The sequence below is a fragment of the Melanerpes formicivorus genome, unplaced genomic scaffold (genome assembly GCF_026170545.1).
Source record: "Melanerpes formicivorus ecotype bairdi unplaced genomic scaffold, bMelFor1.0.p_v2 SCAF_33, whole genome shotgun sequence".
In the NCBI taxonomy this organism is placed as follows: Eukaryota; Metazoa; Chordata; class Aves; order Piciformes; family Picidae; genus Melanerpes; species Melanerpes formicivorus.
The window spans coordinates 9,525,750-9,537,730 of record NW_027142385.1 but is presented as its reverse complement, the minus strand read 5'-3'; the positions used below and the strand labels follow the sequence as shown (position 1 = coordinate 9,537,730).

General features: G+C 64.2%; 2 long non-coding RNA genes across 4 annotated transcripts; both read right to left on the bottom strand.

The window, feature by feature from the left end:
- Window positions 1-452: 452 nt before the first annotated feature.
- Window positions 453-2,746, bottom strand: LOC137449788 (uncharacterized). The gene is made up of 4 exons (XR_010989491.1): window positions 1,819-2,746; window positions 1,448-1,689; window positions 1,073-1,336; window positions 453-792 (listed from the first exon to the last, which is right to left on the bottom strand). It is a non-coding gene; the product is annotated as an uncharacterized lncRNA (long non-coding RNA).
- A 6,328-nt stretch (window positions 2,747-9,074) lies between these two features.
- LOC137449789 (uncharacterized) lies at window positions 9,075-11,771 on the bottom strand. 3 transcript variants are annotated; one of them, XR_010989492.1, is made up of 3 exons: window positions 11,457-11,771; window positions 10,655-10,844; window positions 9,075-9,990 (listed from the first exon to the last, which is right to left on the bottom strand). It is a non-coding gene; the product is annotated as an uncharacterized lncRNA (long non-coding RNA). The 3 variants fall into 3 exon arrangements; XR_010989493.1 differs by having other exon boundaries at window positions 10,655-10,840; XR_010989494.1 differs by lacking the exon at window positions 11,457-11,771 and adding an exon at window positions 10,925-11,124 and having other exon boundaries at window positions 10,655-10,822.
- Between the last annotated feature and the right edge of the window lie 210 nt (window positions 11,772-11,981).

The following is an 11,981-nucleotide window of genomic DNA, read 5'->3' as shown; positions in this document are numbered from 1 at the left end:
GCCGCGCCGCCGAGCCGAGCCGCGCCGCCGAGCCGAGCCGCGCCGCCGAGCCGAGCCGCGCCGCCGAGCCGAGCCGCGCCGCCGAGCCGAGCCGAGCCGAGCCGCCGAGCCGAGCCGCCGAGCCGAGCCGAGCCGCGCCGCGCCGCCGAGCCGAGCCGAGCCGCGCCGCCGAGCCGAGCCGAGCCGAGCCGCCGAGCCGAGCCGAGCCGCGCCGCCGAGCCGAGCCGAGCCGAGCCGAGCCGCGCCGCCGCGCCGAGCCGCCGAGCCGAGCCGAGCCGAGCCGCCGAGCCGAGCCGCGCCGCGCCGCGCCGCCGAGCCGAGCCGCGCCGCCGAGCCGAGCCGCGCCGCCGAGCCGAGCCGCGCCGCCGAGCCGAGCCGCGCCGCCGAGCCGCCCTTTTAGGGGAAGAAAACCCTCTCGTTTGCCTGAGAGCGCCGAGGCGACTCGCCCCGAGACTATAAATCCAACTACAATCCTCTCCTGTCTATAGAGATATTCAGGAATGGTATTCATTGCGACGGTCAAGAGGCTCTGAAGGTACCCCCCCACCGGATCTCCTCTCTGAGATGCAAGTAATGCCGGAACGGAAAAGCGATTTGCGCGTAGAGCAAAGCCAATTTTGGCAACGTACCTACCAAAGGGGAATCGATTGAAAGCGGCGGACTTACGCTGAGCGGTCGGGGGGGCGTCTCTTGCCGCCGCGCGTGGGAAGCGCCCTGCCGGCCTCCGCTCGGAAGGTTTTCCGTTCCGAGAAAAACCAACCCGACGCCGAAACCGGTGAGTGTTTAAAAACCCTACAACGCAAAGGAAAATCCGTGAGCTGTTGTGTACTAGAGATACGCACTGTAAGTTTACGTCTTTCAGAACCCCATGCAGCGCATTTCAAAGCCTCTTTTCAGACAAATTAATACCAGACTGCTGCGCCTAGTTAAACAGCAGAGCTATGAAGTTGCAAGAGAGGGGTGTCAGGGTTAGCTGGCCTCTTAGGGATTTTAATCCCCTCCGAGAACCTGCAAGCGTTTCAAACGAGCTGCTACGTAAGAACCCCAGAGAGCGGCAGAGGCTGGCGCTTACCTGGAAGGGAGCCCGAGGAAACCGGGAAGAATCTGAGCAAGGAGCTGAGCCCCACCAAGCCCCCAACGTGCCGGTTCCGTCCACCTCGCCTCGTCTCGGGGAGCCCCGCGCTGGTTCCGTCCGGTTCCGTCCGCCTCTCCTCATCTCGGGGGGCCCCGCGGGTGAGCTGCCGCGGGGAGTTTGAGCCGCCGCCGGCTGAGGTGAGGAAAAATCTTTTCCTTCGCTGAAAGCGCTATGCCGACTCACCCTAAAACTGAAACTTTCCTGTTTACATGGATAGTAAAGAATAGGGTCAATTGCTATATGAAAACCTTTGCAGTCTCCCCCATTGGAATGCTTAGTGGAACCCCCTGGTTCCACCCCGAGGGCTCTTACCTGTGGCAGCGATTTGCCTTTCTCCCTTGTGGGACGCCCCCTTAGGGCTTACACGTTATCCCTTTCCCTTGACAGCAGTCCTTTTCCTGCCTGAAGGCTCTTGTCTCTTCCTGGGGTGATCTGACTGAGTTAAAAGAGCTCTGCCTGAGAAGCCCCTAAGGGGGCGCCCGGAGAGGTCCTGCGCCTCGGCGGGCCCCGCGGCCCAACGGAGAAGGGTCCTGCCGCGGTCCTCGGAAACCGATCTGGGGGAAAAGACGAACGCCACGGCTCGGGTAACTGCCGGAGTTCTATAGGGCTCGCTACAGCCCTGGACGGCTGTGGGATCTCTCCTAAAGGTCTCGGAGCCGAGCGGTTTCACAAACTCAGCTTACCTCTGTGAAAGAGGAGGTTGGACTATTTCCCAGAAGTCTGCGGCATGTTTTCCTGGTTTCTGCAGATAGTTTTCCTCCTTTTCTTACCAGCGACTTATGTGAAGTCTTAGGGCTTTTACTCCCCTCCTAGAACATTCAGGCGTATCGAACCTTCGGAGCACCTACACGGGAACCGCGGACAGCAACAGAGGCTGGCACTAACCTGGTGCGGAGCTCTGCCGGACAAAGGGAACCCACGGAAGCTAGAGGAAGCCGAGCGGAGAGCAGACCTCAGCGGAGCCGGCTGGCGCCCGGGGGAGCCGAGCCCCAGCACGCCTGGTGAGAGGCAGCCCAGCCGGCCGGAACCGCCGTCTCTTCAGGGGAAGGAAATCCTCCGGCTTCACAGAGAGCCGAGCCGACTCGCCCTAAGAGTGCCAATCTCTCCTGTTCATATAGGTAGTCAGGACTGGCACTAAGTGCCAGGTAACAAGGCTCTGAACTCACCCCCGCTGCGTCTCTTCCGTTACACGCAAAGGCTGCTAGCAGGTAGAAGCCGATTGCAAGCAGAGCAAAGCAGTTTGAAAACAGAACTACGAAATGAGTCTCAAGGAATTAAAGACAGGGAACCCTCCTCGGTGCGTGTCGGGGGGGGGGGGGGGAGGATCCTTTGTTTCTTTTGCCTTTATTCTTTGTCCTGAGGTTTCTTTGGGTTTTGGTCTCTTTAATTTGAATGGAAGTAACCTCTGAGGAGAGCCCAGCAAAGCCTCCCCCCACACACAGGGGTGAGAATCCCCTACCTGGTCAGTGCTGCCCCCGCTCTTAAGGGGCCTGCTGGCATCTAAGGTGGATCTGGGGGTATCAAAGGGGAATTCGGGCACACAGAGAGGGATATGGGGAGGCTCTGGAGGGGCTCCAAAAGGACCTTTCAGTTGGATCCAACTGAGGCCACCGCCACCAAGCCACGCCCACCCAAACTGAGGCCGCCGCCAAGCCAACCCCCCCACCCACCCAAACACATAGGCCGCCGGCAAGATAAGCAACCCCCCCACTCCCCCCCAGCAACAGAAGCTGCCGCCAAGCCAACCAAACCCCCACCCCAGCAACAGAAGCTGCCGCCGCCAAGCCGGCCACCCCCCAACCCCCACCCAATAACAGAGGCCGCCGCCAAACCAGCCACACATCCCACCCACCCCAGTCACAACAGAGGGTGCCGCCACCAAGCCAGCCACCCCCAACCCCCACCCAATAACAGAGGCCGCCGCCAAAAAGCCAGCCACCCCACACACACCCAAAAACATGGGCTGCCGCCAAACCAGCCACCACCCCTACCCCCCACCCAACAACAGAGGCCGCCACCAAGCCAGCCACCCCCCCACACACCCAACGCCAACAGAGGCCGCCGCCAAAAAGCCAGCCACCCCCCCACTCCCCCACACCCCCACCCAATAACAGGGGCTGCCGCCAAGCCAAGCCAGCCCCCCACAACGGCCCACCCAGTAACAGAGGCCACTGCCAAAAAGCCAGCCACCACCTACACACCCACAACCAACAGAGGCCGCCGCCAAAAAGCCAGCCACCCCCCCAACCAACCACATAGGCCGCTGCTGCCAAGCCAGCCACCCCCCCAACCAACCACATAGGCCGCTGCCGCCAAGCCAGCCAACCCCCCCCACCCCAGCAACAGAAGCTGCCGCCGCCGCACCAGCCACACCTCAACCCCCCCAAACCACAGAGGCCACCACCACCAAACCAAGCCAGCCCCCCCCCATGGCCCACCCAGTAACAGAGGCCGCCGCCAAAAAGCCAGCCACCCCACACACACCCAAAAACATGGGCTGCCGCCAAACCAGCCACCACCCCTACCCCCTACCCAACAACAGAGGCCGCTGCCAAGGCAGCCACACATCCCACCCCCCACCCAACAGAGGCCGCCGCTGCCAAGCCAGCCAAACCACCAACCAACAGACGCTGCCGCCGCCAAGGCAGCCAGCCCACTACCCCATAACAGAGGCCATTGCTGCAAAGCCAGCCACCCCCCCACCCACCCAACACCAACAGAGGCTGCCGCCAAAAAGCCAGCCACCTCCCCCAACCACAGAGGACGCTGCCGCCAAGCCAGCAAATCCCCTCATGCCCCCCAGCAACAGAAGCTGCCGCCAAGCCAGCCAAGCCCCCACACCAGCAACAGAAGCTGCCGCTGCCAAGCCAGGCGCCCCCCAAAAAACAGAGGCCGCCGCCACCAAGTCAGCCACAGCCCCCCCACCCAACCACATAGGCCGCCGCCGCCAAGACAGACACCCCCCCACTCCCCCATACCCCCACCCAATAACAGGGGCCGCCACCAAGCCAAGCCAGCCCCCCCCCACGGCCCACCCAGTAACAGAGGCCACTGCCAAAAAGCCAGCCACCCCCCCAACCAACCACATAGGCTGCTGCCGCCAAGCCAGCCAACCCCCCCCACCCCAGCAACAGAAGCTGCCGCCGCCATGCCGGCCACCCCCCCCAACCCCCACCCAATAACACAGGCCGGCGCCAAACCAGCCACACATTCCACCCACCCCTGTCACAACAGAGGCTACCGCCGCCAAGCCAGCCACCCCCCCAATCCCCCACCTCCCCCACCCAATAACAGGGGCCGCCGCCAAGCCAAGCCAGCCCCCCTCCACTGCCCACCCAGTAACAGAAGCCACTGCCAAAAAGCCAGCCAGCCCCCTACCCACCCACAATCAACAGAGGCCGCCGCCAAAAAGCCAGCCACCCCCCCAGCCAACCACATAGGCCGCTGCCGCCAAGCCAGCCAACCCCCCCACCCCAGCAACAGAAGCTGCCGCCGCCGCACCAGCCACCCCACAACCCCCCCAAACCACAGAGGGCGCCGCCACCACACCAGCCACCCCCCCAACCCCCACCCAGTAACAGAGGCCGCCACCAAACCAGCCACGCATCCCACCCACCCCAGTCACAACAGAGGCCGCCGCCGCCAAGCCAGCCACAGCCCCCCCACCCAGCCACATAGGCCGCCGCCAAGACAAGCAACCACCCCATGTCCCCCAGCAACAGAAGCTGCCGCCAAGCCAGCGACGCATCCCACCCCAGCAACAGAAGCTGACATAGCCAAGCTGGCCACCCCCCCCAAAAAACAGAGGCTGCTGACAAGCCAGCCACGCATCCCACCCACCCCAGTCACAACAGAGGCCGCCGCTGCCAAGCCAGCCACCCCCCAGCCCCACAACAGAAGCTGCCACCACCAAGCCGGCCATCCCCTAACCCCCCCAAAAAACAGAGGCCGCTGCCACCAAGCCAGCAAATTGCCCCACACCCCCCAGCAACAGAAGCTGCCGCCGCCAAGCCGGCCACCCACTAACCCCCCCAAAAACCAGAGGGCGCTGCCACCAAGCCAGCCCCCCCCACGGCCCACCCAATAACAGAGGCCGCCGCCAAACCAGCCACGCATCCCACCCACCCCAGTCACAACAGAGGCCGCCACCACCAAGCCAGTCCCCCCCCCCAACACAGGCCACCGCCGCCAAGCCAGCCCCCCCCCCCAACCACAGAGGCCACCACCACCAAGCCAAGCCAGCCCCCCCCACGGCCCACCCAGTAACAGAGGCCGCCGCCAAAAAGCCAGCCACCCCACACACACACCCAAAAACATGGGCTGCCGCCAAACCAGCCACCACCCCTACCCCCTACCCAACAACAGAGGCCGCTGCCAAGGCAGCCACACATCCCACCCCCCACCCAACAGAGGCCGCCGCTGCCAAGCCAGCCAAACCACCAACCAACAACAGACGCTGCCGCCGCCAAGGCAGCCGGCCCACTACCCCATAACAGAGGCCATCGCTGCAAAGCCAGCCACCCCCCCACCCACCCAACGCCAACAGAGGCTGCCGCCAAAAAGCCAGCCACCTCCCCCAACCACAGAGGACGCTGCCGCCAAGCCAGCAAATCCCCTCATGCCCCCCAGCAACAGAAGCTGCCGCCAAGCCAGCCAACCCCCCCACACCAGCAACAGAAGCTGCCGCTGCCAAGCCAGGCGCCCCCCAAGCCCCCCAAAAAACAGAGGCTGCCGCCACCAAGTCAGCCACAGCCCCCCCACCCAACCACATAGGCCGCCGCCGCCAAGACAGACACCCCCCCCACTCCCCCATACCCCCACCCAATAACAGGGGCCGCCACCAAGCCAAGCCAGCCCCCCCCCACGGCCCACCCAGTAACAGAGGCCACTGCCAAAAAGCCAGCCACCCCCCCAACCAACCACATAGGCTGCTGCCGCCAAGCCAGCCAACCCCCCCCACCCCAGCAACAGAAGCTGCCGCCGCCATGCCGGCCACCCCCCCCAACCCCCACCCAATAACACAGGCCGGCGCCAAACCAGCCACACATCCCACCCACCCCTGTCACAACAGAGGCCACCGCCGCCAAGCCAGCCACCCCCCCAATCCCCCACCTCCCCCACCCAATAACAGGGGCCGCCGCCAAGCCAAGCCAGCCCCCCTCCACTGCCCACCCAGTAACAGAGGCCACTGCCAAAAAGCCAGCCAGCCCCCTACCCACCCACAATCAACAGAGGCCGCCGCCAAAAAGCCAGCCACCCCCCCAGCCAACCACATAGGCCGCTGCCGCCAAGCCAGCCAACCCCCCCACCCCAGCAACAGAAGCTGCCGCCGCCGCACCAGCCACCCCACAACCCCCCCAAACCACAGAGGGCGCCGCCACCACACCAGCCACCCCCCCAACCCCCACCCAGTAACAGAGGCCGCCACCAAACCAGCCACGCATCCCACCCACCCCAGTCACAACAGAGGCCGCCGCCGCCAAGCCAGCCACAGCCCCCCCACCCAGCCACATAGGCCGCCGCCAAGACAAGCAACCACCCCGTGCCCCCCAGCAACAGAAGCTGCCGCCAAGCCAGCGACGCATCCCACCCCAGCAACAGAAGCTGACATAGCCAAGCTGGCCACCCCCCCCAAAAAACAGAGGCTGCTGACAAGCCAGCCACGCATCCCACCCACCCCAGTCACAACAGAGGCCGCCGCTGCCAAGCCAGCCACCCCCCAGCCCCACAACAGAAGCTGCCACCACCAAGCCGGCCATCCCCTAACCCCCCCAAAAAACAGAGGCCGCTGCCACCAAGCCAGCAAATTGCCCCACACCCCCCAGCAACAGAAGCTGCCGCCACCAAGCCGGCCACCTACTAACCCCCCCAAAAACCAGAGGGCGCTGCCACCAAGCCAGCCCCCCCCCACGGCCCACCCAATAACAGAGGCCGCCGCCAAACCAGCCACGCATCCCACCCACCCCAGTCACAACAGAGGCTGCCACCACCAAGCCAGTCCCCCCCCCCCAACACAGGCCACCGCCGCCAAGCCAGCCCCCCCCCCAACCACAGAGGCCACCACCACCAAGCCAAGCCAGCCCCCCCCACGGCCCACCCAGTAACAGAGGCCGCCGCCAAAAAGCCAGCCACCCCACACACACCCAAAAACATGGGCTGCCGCCAAACCAGCCACCACCCCTACCCCCTACCCAACAACAGAGGCCGCAGCCAAAGCAGCCACACATCCCACCCCCCACCCAACAGAGGCCGCCGCTGCCAAGCCAGCCAAACCCCCAACCAACAACAGACGCTGCCGCCGCCAAGGCAGCCGGCCCACCACCCCATAACAGAGGCCGTCGCTGCAAAGCCACCCACCCCCCCACCCACCCAACGCCAACAGAGGCCGCCGCCAAAAAGCCAGCCACCCCCCCCAACCACAGAGGACGCTGCCACCAAGCCAGCAAATCCCCTCATGCCCCCCAGCAACAGAAGCTGCCGCCGCCGCGCCAGCCACCCCACAACCCCCCCAAACCACAGAGGGCGCCACCACCACGCCAGCCACCCCCCCAACCCCCACCCAATAACAGAGGCCGCCACCAAACCAGCCACGCATTCCACCCACCCCAGTCACAGCAGAGGCCGCCGCCACCAAGCCAGCCACAGCCCCCCCACCCAGCCACATAGGCCGCCGCCAAGACAAGCAACCACCCCGTGCCCCCCAGCAACAGAAGCTGCCACCAAGCCAGCGACGCATCCCACCCCAGCAACAGAAGCTGCCGTCGCCAAGCTGGCCATCCCCCACTCCCCCCAAAAAACAGAGGCCGCTGACAAGCCAGCCACGCATCCCACCCACCCCAGTCACAACAGAGGCCGCCGCTGCCAAGCCAGCCACCCCCCAGCCCTGCAACAGAAGCTGCCGCCACCAAGCCGGCCACCCCCTAACCCCCCCAAAAACCAGAGGGCGCTGCCACCAAGCCTGCCCCCCCCAACCCCCACCCAATAACAGAGGCCACCGCCAAAAAGCCAGCCACACCCCCACACCCAAAAACATGGGCTGCCGCCAAACCAGCCACCACCCCTACCCCCCACACACAGAGGCCGCTGCCAAGGCAGCCACACATCCCACCCCCCACCCAACAGAGGCCGCCACTGCCATGCCAGCCAACCCCCCAACCAACAACAGACACTGCCACCACCAAGCCAGCCACCCCCCCACCCACCCAACACCAACAGAGACCGCCGCCAAAAAGCCAGCCACCCTCCCCAACCAACCACATAAGCCGCTGCCGCCAAGCCAGTCAACCCCCCCCACCCCAGCAAGAGAAGCTGCCGCCTCCAAGCCAGGCACCCCCAAAGCCCCCCAAAAAACAGAGGCCGCCGCCGCACCAGCAAATCCCCCCACACCCCCCAGCAACAGAAGCTGCTGCAGCCAGCCACCCCCCAGCCCCCCCAAAAAACGGAGGGTGACGCCGCCAAGCCAGCGACCCCCCCAATCCCCACCCAATAACAGAGGCCGCCGCCAAACCAGCCACGCATCCCACCCCCCCCACCCAATAACAGAGGCCGCCGCCAAACCAGCCACGCATCCCACCCCCCCCAACCAATAACAGAGGCCACCGCCAGGCCAAGCCCCCCCCCCCCACGCCCCATCCAATAACAGAAGCTGCCACCAAAAAGCCAGCCACCCCCCCACACACACCCAAAAACATGGGCTGCCACCAAACCAGCCAACACCCCCCACCCAACAACAAAGGCTGTGGCCAAGCCAGCCACGCATCCCGCCCCCCACCCAACAGAAGCTGCCGCTGCCAAGCCGGCCAACCCCCCGACCAACAACAGACACTGCTGCCGCCGCCAAGCCAGCCACCCCCCCGCCCAATAACAGAGGCCGCCGCTGCCAAGCTGGCCAACCCCCCACACACACCAGAGGCTGCCAGCAAGCCAGCCCCCACTCCCCCCCCCCCAACTAACCCTAACCATCCAACTGAAGTGCCCCCAGGTGACCCTCCATTGGCTCCCACATGTCCCTGAATTCCTCTTTGATACCCCCCACACCCACCATAGATGCCCACAAACCCCCTGAAGTGGGGGGGGGACGCTGACCGGGCGGGGGGGGCATCTCCTCCGGGTGCGTGGGGAGCGACTCAGCTGGCCTCTCTTCAGAGGCCTTTCCATTCAAATTAAACAACTGAATATAAAACCAGTGGGGTCTCCTTTATGTGTGTTGTGCGGCTTTAATTTGCCGCTCAGGGCCATTGGAAACCTTTTGGCGTACACGTTACTACTGCTCTGCAACCTCTGGAGGAACGGCACGGCTTTTCCTCTGCTACAATACCTCACGCTAATACTTACGTTTTGTCATGGGTTTCCGTCCCCCCCGGGAACGTTCAGGCAAGCGGTCCGCCGGCAGCGTTTGGGAGAGGCTGCCCCCGCCCCTCGCTCGCCTGCTCCTCGGCTGCGTCGTCGCTGCAGCGATTTGAGCCTTACCTGGGAGCTCAGAGCTCGGATGGTGTCGAGGCTGAGAATCTCTCTCGTGCTCCCCTCCTCCTCCCTCCCAACAGAGGGGGAAAAAAAAAAAAAAAGGAAAGGACCAAATCCAGCAAGAAATAATTTGGAGTCAGCTGGGAAGCAGAGAGTCTAGTAGAACACTCGCAAGCCCTCCACCCTGTCTTCAGAATGGGCGTTCACCCGCCACAAGCCACCCCTCCGTTCCCCTCCCGCTCCCCTGTCACAGCCCTGTCGTCCGCTCCTGGCACATGGTATTCGACTCCTCGAGGTGAGTCCCTGGTTATCCCGGCTTGTTCTTTCTCAGGGCAGTCTCTCTGGTGCTGGAACTGGGCAGGGATGTGGAGAAGAATCAGGAATCAGTCTGACTTTGAAAGGAAAAGAGAAAAAAAAAAAAATCAGGAACAGTCCATTGCTGCAGGGACAGCAGGAACAAGTACAGGTGGGATGACCCAGGAGCTCTGTGGGTTGCTGTGCAGTGCGTATGTTGAGTCCTGGACGCCAGGCTGGTGTTAAGCCAGGAGGGAAAGAGGTTAGACCGACTTCTAACTATTCGCACAGTGACTATAATGCATTGATGTGTGTTGCCCCCTCTGAGTTCATCCTCTCTCAGCCGGAGTCACGTTCTGCTGTGGGATACGCTGAATGTCCCCAGTTTCCAACATGCTCCACTAGGTGTGACCAGGCCTCTTGGCAGAGGCCGCCCCTGGGGTTGGTTTGCCCGGCGCTGGCAAGCCCTCCGCCCTGTTTTCGCAATGGTCTGTAACCCCCCACAATCGCCCACCCCCACGTGGCATCGCGGTAGGAAAGACAGAGACAGCTGAGGGGCTGCCCTGCTTCTGATAGCCCCAACCCACGGACGTCCTTCTTGGTAGGGTTTGCGCCTTCGGGACGCAGCTGAGTTTTTGCTGCGCCTCTCTGTGAGAGCTGTTGCGTGGCTCTGCGTCTCCGAGCGTGTTCCCTGTTCCCCAGGATTTACTACCCCCCCGATCGCCTTGCAGTCGGTGCATTTCTCCCTGGCCATCAACCAACCTCTAATGCCTGTTGCTCTCTAATTATATCTTTCGATGGTTTCAGCTTTCTGAGCCTGTGTTGGTACGACTCCTGCTCAGGGCACCGCGAGAGAGACAAACCCTCCTTCTGTCCTGTGGTTCCGGGAAGGGTCCTGGCACTCGCAGGCAGGCACCAACGGGGTAGCGGCTGTGAGGTGACATCAGCCTTGCTTGGTCGACCAAGTAGAAAGCAAAGAGTCAATCGGTAAGGAGTGGAGCAAAAAGCAAAGCTTAGCTCTCAGTTACTCACGTTGTAAAGCTGTGAGTAGGTTTCCCTGCACCCTAGAAAAACACTGCACAGGCATCTCATTTTCCTCTGGCATTCATTTAACTCGCAGAGCTGTGGGGGAGTTACTGGGAGACTTGGAAAGGCAGTGGGAGCACTAGGAAGGGAATTTGGAGTTACGGGGAGGAACACAAAGACGACAGGTGCCACGCTAGAAGAGCACTTACTGTTACCGGGAGAAGACCCCTCCTGACTCTTCCTGACTGCTGCTCGCCCCGGCCGGCCCGCCCGCCCGCCCCGGCCCGCCCGCCCGCCCCCCCGCCCCGGCCCGCCCGCCGCGGCCCGCCCGCCCGCCCGCCCGCCCCGGCCCGCCCGCCCGCCCCCCCGCCCCGGCCCGCCCGCCGCGGCCCGCCCGCCCGCCCCGGCCCGCCCGCCGCGGCCCGGCCCCGGCCCCGGCCCCGGCCCCGCTCCGGGAACCCCCTTGCAAGCAAAGCCAGAGCGCGGTCCTGCAGCTGCCAGAGGAAAGCCCCGGAGAGCTGTAGAGACAGGCACTCACCTAGCACAGAGCGAGCAGGAACCCGATAGCCCCGGCGGGCCAGTGAGCGCCGTTTTAAAGCCGCCAGCCCCGAGCGCGCGAACAACCATCGCTGCGACGCATGCGCTGAACCCACGGCAACGATCGCGACGCTATCGCCCTGGCGGGACCGGAGCCTCGCTGCGGCGCAGGAGTTGTACCCATGTCAGCGCTCGAGTCAGGCTCTCTCTCCCTTTTCCCTTCTCCCCCTAACAACTTTCCAGCATTTCAAGCGTTCAGCGCGGTTCGCTGCAGCGCTGAGCGCCCTCGGGGCGGCACGCGCCGCGGCACGGCGGCGGTGCCGCCCGTGACGCACGCGGGGGCGGCCCTGAGCACTGCCCTGGGCGTGGGCAGCAGCTCGGCCCGGCCCCGTTCGGGATGTTTTGGCATTTAAATCGAAACCCTACACCGCGCGCAGGTAAAAGCCTCTGTTTATGATGGGTACGGCCGCAGGCTGTGCTTATAGCTCAAGCCCCTGTGTGACTTCATTACGATTCTCACAGCCTT